This window comes from Hippocampus guttulatus, chromosome 21 (genome assembly GCF_054856545.1).
Source record: "Hippocampus guttulatus isolate MCC_2025c chromosome 21, RoL_Hgut_1.0, whole genome shotgun sequence".
NCBI classification, from domain to species: Eukaryota; Metazoa; Chordata; class Actinopteri; order Syngnathiformes; family Syngnathidae; genus Hippocampus; species Hippocampus guttulatus.
In genome coordinates, this window is record NC_141281.1 from 5,264,603 (window position 1) to 5,272,841 (window position 8,239).

Below are 8,239 nucleotides of genomic sequence, written 5' to 3' on the forward strand. Positions count from 1 at the left end.
AAAAGTCTCATAAAAAATAGAGGCCAAAGTCCAGGCCGTGGGGTCCATTGCTAAAAAGAGCAATAACTGGGGTGCAAGATAGTCAACTAATCAGGGGTGGAATCTGAAGCCACGCAACCACATCTGACCATCGCTGCATTACCTACATCCTTAAATGATATGACTGAACAAACTTGAGCCCGTCTATTCAGAAAGTTTGGCCAACGGCCCATGAAATTGCGCCTTTCGCACGCAGCAGCCTGTGAACTACTTGGCAAGCGCCGGCGAGATGGCAAGATGAGGCAGGGTTCCGATAAACGAAGCTGGCATTTGTTTGAACGCTTGCCCGTTTGCCTCTGGGAACCGTCTCCAGACGCTCCACAAAACGGACACAACCAGTTCCCCACCTGTTCCTTCCAGCAAATTCATGTCATTTACAAAAGAACGCCAATCAAAGTGACTGCCATCGTCACAAGCGGCGGACAGCCTTTTCATTCTTTTTCTTTGCCCGGTTTATCACCAAAACACACATATTTGCTTTCCTTCTCATTTCTTTTCTCTGTTGTTGGGGGGAATACAAATCAGAGGTGCATCCCTCATGGAATCCTTCTACGGTCTTGCTGTGTAAATATAAAGCTGTCATGCGCAAACTCACAGCTCGCATGGGGAATGTGCAAAACCACACATATGCCTTTGCTAATCCTGATCTCATTTTCCTGCCAAACCAAAAACACATCTTACCTAAAAGTCTTAAAGCTAGACCGTAAAGAAGGAACAGGAAATTCTATTTTCACCACTTGTTAATTCCCTTGTTCAAGCCATCCTGGTACATACTCTACTCGAAATTTACAGTGTTGCAGAAACGAAATCAAATTCGGTGCAAAATTCTGACCGTATGAAGCGAATGGCATCAACCTTCAACAATAACCACTATAAGACAACCATTGTTGAACTAATTCTTCTCTGTGCATTGTTAATGACATATCGGAGGGGAGCAAACAGCCTATTCATAATGATCTCCCCTGAGCCCCTGTGTGCTTATCCTGTAGTGCGCTAATGGGGTTACGCCCCTTGTGGATTTCTTTACAGACAAAACCAAATATGCATCGTCTTGGTAAGCAGTGAAGATTTACATATTCAGCATGACAAACATGACCTAAAATAGTATCATCAAAGAATTGGAATCCACGTGGTAATAACCTTGAAGATCACAAAGTTTCAAAAGACATCAAGCTCGAAAGTGTGTCAAGCACATATTGTAGCCATGATGCTTATTTATTTACAAGAAAGTAAACCGGCATCTTTCAAGCAGCCAATGTGAATTTTACTTTTCCATAGTCGAACTTTAAATCATTTTCTTGATACTTTGTACTAAGGCGAAGAATTTGGAGAATTGTGGCAGAGGACTTACGTTGCTTGTTGGTACTCTGGGGAGGTGGCAATAATCTCTTGTAACAACAATATGCTGCTTCAGTCAGCCCTCCATACTCGATTCTTAAGTCGTCTGTGATGTTGAATTGTGGTTTGCGTCTTTCAGTTGAGGATTTGTGCAGCTGTAAACACGAGGAAAGAAATGAATAAGTCAGACAAGCAAAAGATCTGTGTTTCCCTGGATCGTGCATTCTCTACTCTCTCACGAGTCACCTCCTCTCCCGAAGCTTCTCAAATGTCATGACTGTAGTCTGATATCGATGATGGGCGCCATTTCACCGCTTTTGTGCTCTCCTCAACCCACACAAGATTCCTTTGTTTCTGTGTTTTTGGTGGTCTCCATGTCATTCTCTCCACCAACATTCCTGGGCGTCAACAGTCAACACAAACAGTTCGTGACGATACAAAGCACCAATTTGAACACCAAGGTCATTCGAGCGAGTTCATCATCATTTCACAGTGATGCAAAGCCAAGGAGCAGATGTCAGTGGCTAATTCCAACAGTGTGTGCGGGCTGCTGATTGCGTGGCAAAAGGTGGCTGCTGCTAATCAATGGAGTTAGCGCAGCCATCCTCTGCTACCAGATTCAAGCACTCGGCACCTGCAGCTCACCACGCTCATTTTGGCTTGATTGTCATCAGAGCTCTCCTCTTTGCTTGTGTTGCAGAAACGCACCAATTAGAAGACTTGGGTGGCTGTTAAATCACACAGTATAGAGCAATTGCCAACATCGACAATAAGTGCGATATAGTTCATTAAATCAATCAGACAGCTGAATGCCATCAGTCACTCAGTCGTATTGCATTTTCAACATGAATGCAACAGCATTAAAAAAAAGTGTCTCCAGTAATGTATAGCAATCCAATGTTGGGGCTTGCGGCTATCACCTCATTCATTGTTTTCGTCTCTTTTGAAGTAGAAGACAAGTCAGAATGACTCCATTAATGCAGAACCTTTTCCTTATGAATCAAAAGGAACACCTTACCCAAGGTAATGACGGCCGTTTCTCTTTTTGCCTCCGGTGTTTTGCTTTTACTGATTACGGGGGAGGAGGTCATGAAGGTTGGGTGGTACAGTATGTGGCAATCTCCATTCTAGTTCCTGTTATTGACGAGATGTAATTTGTGGGACAATAGAGTACTTGCACATTTTTTTCCGAACTGGTGATGATATTGCATAAAATATGATGAATGCAGATCTGAATGTTGGGCAGAATAAACTGAGCTTGGGGGTTAGGGGTGGTGGGGGTTGTGGCAAAGCAGCTCATTTTGTTCTTTTTTTTTTTTTGTCTGGTAACATATTGTTCATAGCTCCAGTTAGATTGTGAATGCACCTCATCTCCTATCCTGTCTCTTATTGGTTGTTTTTCCTTGGGTGTGTTGGTTTCTTAAAAATCTATGATTAAAGGTAGAAGATGGGGCCGAAGACCGCTCAATTTAATTACATCGGTCATTTCATTCATGCACTAAGTAATACTGATAGTTTTAACACATATAACTTATGATTTGGTTTTGAAAATTGTAAACGGCACATTTGAGGTCAAATATTGTGGGAACCGTAGCGAAGCACAAACCACTTTTGGTAAGCCGCCGTGACTAGAGCCCAAATTAGGTCAATGTGAAAATATGATCCTGCACGATATCGAGGCTATTTGTTTGCTTGGACCCAGTAAAAGTATATAACGGGCATAATAGGATAATAAGGAACAGCGATGCGACCTCCAACGGACTGGCACTTGCTTTTTATACACTGAAGGCGATTGCTGTTTGTGATACAGTAAGTATAAAGTATAAATTAACAATGAATGCATTTTTGACATGTATTTGGATAGGTATGCCATTTTGTCAGTGTTTGAAGGCTATTGGTGCATATGCACTGCAGATGGCTTTGACTGTAAAGTGAAAAATAGACAGGAGAGTAGTGAGATGAAAAGGTGGTTCTCAGGGAAAGGAATGGGGGGGGGGGTTCCCTTTCATATTCACCACATGTTATGGAAAGTCATTACCCACAACAAGAGAATTTCTGCTCTATTTGCTCGACATCTTTTTCCACCTGGTCTCTTAAGTGTGCCACCCCCCGACTGGAGTCGAAAGACACAATCCATACAAACCAGTCCTCGTGCTTGACCAGGCCTAGTGCTTTCCATTGTTCCAAATCCCTCAAAATTAAAACAAAAACAAAAATGAGCTTCGAACACAAGATGACCTTTTTTTTCCTCCCAGTATTAGACATTATCATTATTATTGTTTATCCTGTATCATATTTGTATTTGGTCTGCATCTCAGCTCCCCATGTGGGGTGTGTCCGTGTGTGTGTGCCTTGTACGTGTTTGTTTCCAAGCACAAGGGCTTATTGCCTCATTCCAAAAACATTAGGTTCATTAAAGACTACATTGTCCATATGTGTAAATATGTCACACTCAAAGTCTGCCGGGGTGGGCTTCAGCTCTCTGGCACCCCTAATGAGGACAAGCGGGACCAAAAAAATAAATAAAATAAATAATAATAATGAATGAATTCATGGACATATTGTAAAACTACAAAAACAAATGATAATTTTTACTTGTGCCAGCTTGGAAAAAAAACAAAGAAAATTGTCCTCAACATGCTTTGAGCCTAGGTCATTCATATATAGATACATATGTATACATAATGCTTGGTCATTAGCGTGTGCTGTGTCCATCATTCATGTGAAAGACAATGGAGCTTTTTAAAGTACCCAGTGAGAGGCTGAAATTGCTTTGAGGGTGAACTCAGTGCAATCAAATCTGATTGCTCTCCAATAATTAATCAGCACTGGGGGGAAAAAAACATGCAAGATACAGCGATGGTTCCAAACAAAACACTTGACAAACTACTGTAATAACCCAGTCCTCCCACTGAAAGCCCGGCATGTGGGAACTGTTCTAAAATGGGTGGGAGAGTTCTCATCTTTCCTCCCATCTCGCTTTCCAGGCTCTTATTTTTGTGTTTTCCCCTCTGTGTTCTCCTAGCAGACCCAAAGAGTGGGAGGAAAGGGGAAGGCTTTCTGGCACAGAGCTTGTGGTTCAGAAAAAAAACAAAAAAAAAACAAGGCCCATAATACATCATCAGTCTGCTCCCCAGGCTGTCGCTGATCACCTTTGTTTCAACAGAGCATCATCCTGTTGCGCAAACAACCAAGAACCACATGTTGACAAATTCAGATTGACTCTTCTACAAAGAGTTGGAATTTTATTGATTATAGACTGCATACACTTCCAGCAATGAGCAGATTAAAAAAACAAAAAATCAGGATTACTTTCAGTCATTCTTCTGCACAAGTGGACATACATTGAGCAAATAATATCATATATATATATATATATATACCTATATATATGTATACCTGTATATATATATATATATATATATATATATATATATATATTCTGAATACATGGAAAAGTTTTCGCTACCATCAAACAAGCAAACTCCTCTCTCTAAAAGAGGCTATTGGCTCAGAGAGTCAAAGCATCAAAATAATCTTCACTGTGAGTGGAGCCATTCTTGATAGCAGATGGAAACCAATTCAGCCCTGATCCCCGTATAAGTGATGATACTTTTGCCTGGCAGTGGTAGACAGGAATGAACGAAGCGATAAGGAAGCCCAGACCTCGTCGCCACTGCCCATCACAGAGAGGCAGGAGGTGTGACAGATCATGAAATTAACATTATGCTCCTTTCTGACACATATAGGCAGCAAACAGAACTGCCGCCCAGAGATAGTAGCCAAACCAATCACCATGCGAGATGTATGGTAGGATGAAGGATGTGAAAATCAGGCTGTAGAATGATGAGGGCAAAATGCCCTGCAATTTTTCTTTTTTTTTTGCTGAATGATATTCCCTTAGACAATTAGGTTATGCTTTCATCGCTGTTTGTGAGCTGGGTGGCTCAAACACTACTTTCAGGATCTCATGATGATCTTTTTTTTAAACTAACAAACTCACTTTATGTATTTTCACTTTCAATAATAATCTATTTGGGGGCAAAATGTAAATAAACACCCCTTGAAACCCCCCTCCACCTTTTTTTTACCATGGCCGAAATCAATACTCCATGTCTTCACAGCAATTGTGGGCTACACTGGAAAGAGAGTTTTTGCGAAATGCCACATTGCATTTCAGCATTATGCTGTGACAATGTAGTTGCTGGGTTCAGTAATATTTACAGTATATTGGAGGGGGGGGGGCGTCAATCTGGCCTTTAATAGTGAGACCCTCCCCTCCTCCAAGTCTGTCTCATAACACCAGGCCACAGGGACTCCTTTGGCCGTCTTGCCTCAGACATTATACTGTACTGTTTATTGCACACTATTGTCACAACGATTTAACGGTGACCTGGTGAAAGCTTTTGAACACAGCGAGCGGCGATACGTTTAAGATAATAATGCTTAGTTTCAGAAATGTCACAGTTGAAAGATGGAGAGCCATGGAACCACATATATATATATATATATATATATACCTATCATCTTGGGGGCGCTCATTCTCCCGCCCTCCATGCTCCATGCGTTCACAAACTAACACACATCGCTCGATAAAATTCTCGGGTAGGGCTCACATAAGCCACGCAGCATCCTGACTGATGGCTCCCTCGGCAACCCTCTGAATGACTGCGCCCATAACCATTAGAGAATATGGAATATGAGCAATAAGTGAGAAACGTATGCTCCCGGTTCATCGGCAAGGGGGCTCTTCCTCGGAGCTGATGCCTGCTGTTGTATGACATGGGCACGAGGGACATCTTGATGCCGAGGAAACCCATAAAACAGCGCCAAATGTTGCCAGTCGATCCACTGCCGCACTCGCGCGTTGATGTAAAGGGCCATTAAAACTCTGCGACACCCGATACTAGATGTCCACGGGGAGGCTGCTGGTCTGTTCTCATCTCGGCTTTTACAATCAGGCTAATTTCTAGGGAGGACATTTATGTGCAGGGTTCAATTCTAATGAAGTCAGGAACACGCACGCAGGATCCCGACAAATGTAACTTTATATATGCATGGGTGGTCTGGGATGCTGCTGTGAGCTTAGCCACTCAGATCAAAAGACGGTGATTTAAATTACGCCAGATAGCCATTTGCGGCTTTCATGACCATTTTTAGTGTCGCGACTGAGGAGAAAAAGATAATCAAGAATGACATTTGTATTTGCACTCCAAAAGGGACTGTAAAAATGTTGAGATAATAAACATGCCTTACTGCCTAACAAGGAGCTTCAAAGAACAGCTTGTTTGACGATCGGCTGCGTTAGTCATTTCCAAGCCCCACAAATGCTGTTGAACCTCTAAAGTTAAATACAATTCACAATTTGACCAAAAATAGCGCAGTCTGTAATGCACCTGTGAGATCATTCTCAGGTAAGATTAGACCACCACTTAGAACTCGCCCCCCTAACGCACATCTCTGCCTCGCTCTCACTTCAACATCCCCCCCCCCCCCCCCCCCCCACTTCTCATGTCAGGTCTCACGCAAACACTGTGACCGTGGCATCAGTGCGTGTAAAGGCCAACTCAGCAACACTATGGAGAAGTGAGCTCGGTGGAATTGTTTACTTAATCCGATATTTATGGTGTGTGCATGTTCAGGAATGCAAAACAGGTTTTGCTTGCAACCGACTAAATAAGCTACACGGAGTAAAGGTAAATGCATAAAATCCAGGGGTGTGAAATTATAACTGCATAAAACCTCATACGACCTGGTTTCGAATAGAAAATGTTGGAATATATTTTGAAATTACAGACAACAAAGCCTTGTTAGTCTCTGAAGCATGTGTTAATCAACCTCAAGTCATTCGAGCCTCATTTCATGTTCTCTGAATGGTTGCCCGTGTGTTTCCCGGATGACGGTGTATTTGGCTCGTCTCTGCAGCCTCGATGTCCAAATAAATTGGTCAGCTGCTGCGGATGTCCGGCAGAGTTTGCTAACAAGTACATTTTTAAATATAATTTGCATCCAACAGCTCCATAATCAGCCGTGGTCGTTCACGTTTAGCATTTTAACAGCTCCTCCATTTCCTTCTCAGTGACCTCAGGGATGAGGATGTGAAACAATGAGATAGAATGTCACATGCACTTAAGCTAAATGAGTTAGGAGGACACCCTGGGTGATCAAAGACATTCTAATTACCGGTACTCTTGATCATTGAACATGTGGAGTAGAATGACAAAAACAATATAAGAAACTTTTACTACGCTCACAAATCTGAACCAAGTGCAGAATGAAAGACTATACAGTAATCACTTGACACAGACAATTATTTAAAAAAATAATTTGAATATTAATTAAAATTTCTCATTAGTACACCCTGAGGTTTTAGGAAATTAGTCTAATAATAGGGCGAGTGGGGGTGGGGGGCTCTGATCTTCATTCTTTCCCAGCAGGGGCGCAGTTTGCCCTGAGAGCAAGAGTTAAGGCCCGGGAAAAGTGACAGAGCATACTGTGAATATTAATGAGAAGAGGGAGGGAGTCAAAGAGAGTTGGGAGGTGGTGCATTGGATTAAGTAGTGGCATGTTTTAATTGGAGTGCCGCTGGGATATTTACATGCTTAATGTGTAACCCAGATTTGGAAAGCAATGCCTTGTGTGTCACTACATTCACATACATTTTGGGTCCGCCGAATCTTGAGACCCCTCCAGCAGTCCTCCCCCACAGAGGAAAAAAGGAAAGAAATGTTACAGAGGAGTTGGTTTAATAAAAGAATCAAACACAAAATTTAAAAAAAGAAAGGCACAGGCAGCACTGGGAGTATAAAATAAAATAGTTTGCCTCCACAATGTGACCATTAAAAATGCCTGATTAAAATGA

The 8,239-nt window shown here is 42.1% G+C and overlaps 1 protein-coding gene across 2 annotated transcripts in view; it reads right to left on the reverse strand.

The window, feature by feature from the left end:
* Nucleotides 1-1,760, reverse strand: part of nrp1a (neuropilin 1a) — an 81,287-nt gene extending 79,527 nt beyond the window's left edge. For both annotated transcript variants that reach the window (XM_086101583.1, XM_086101582.1), the window contains exons 1-2: nt 1,624-1,760; nt 1,391-1,532 (exon numbers count right to left, since the gene is read on the reverse strand). The gene's annotated coding sequence lies outside the window, so the exon portion shown is untranslated. The remainder of the gene's footprint in view (nt 1-1,390; nt 1,533-1,623) is intronic.
* Between the last annotated feature and the right edge of the window lie 6,479 nt (nt 1,761-8,239).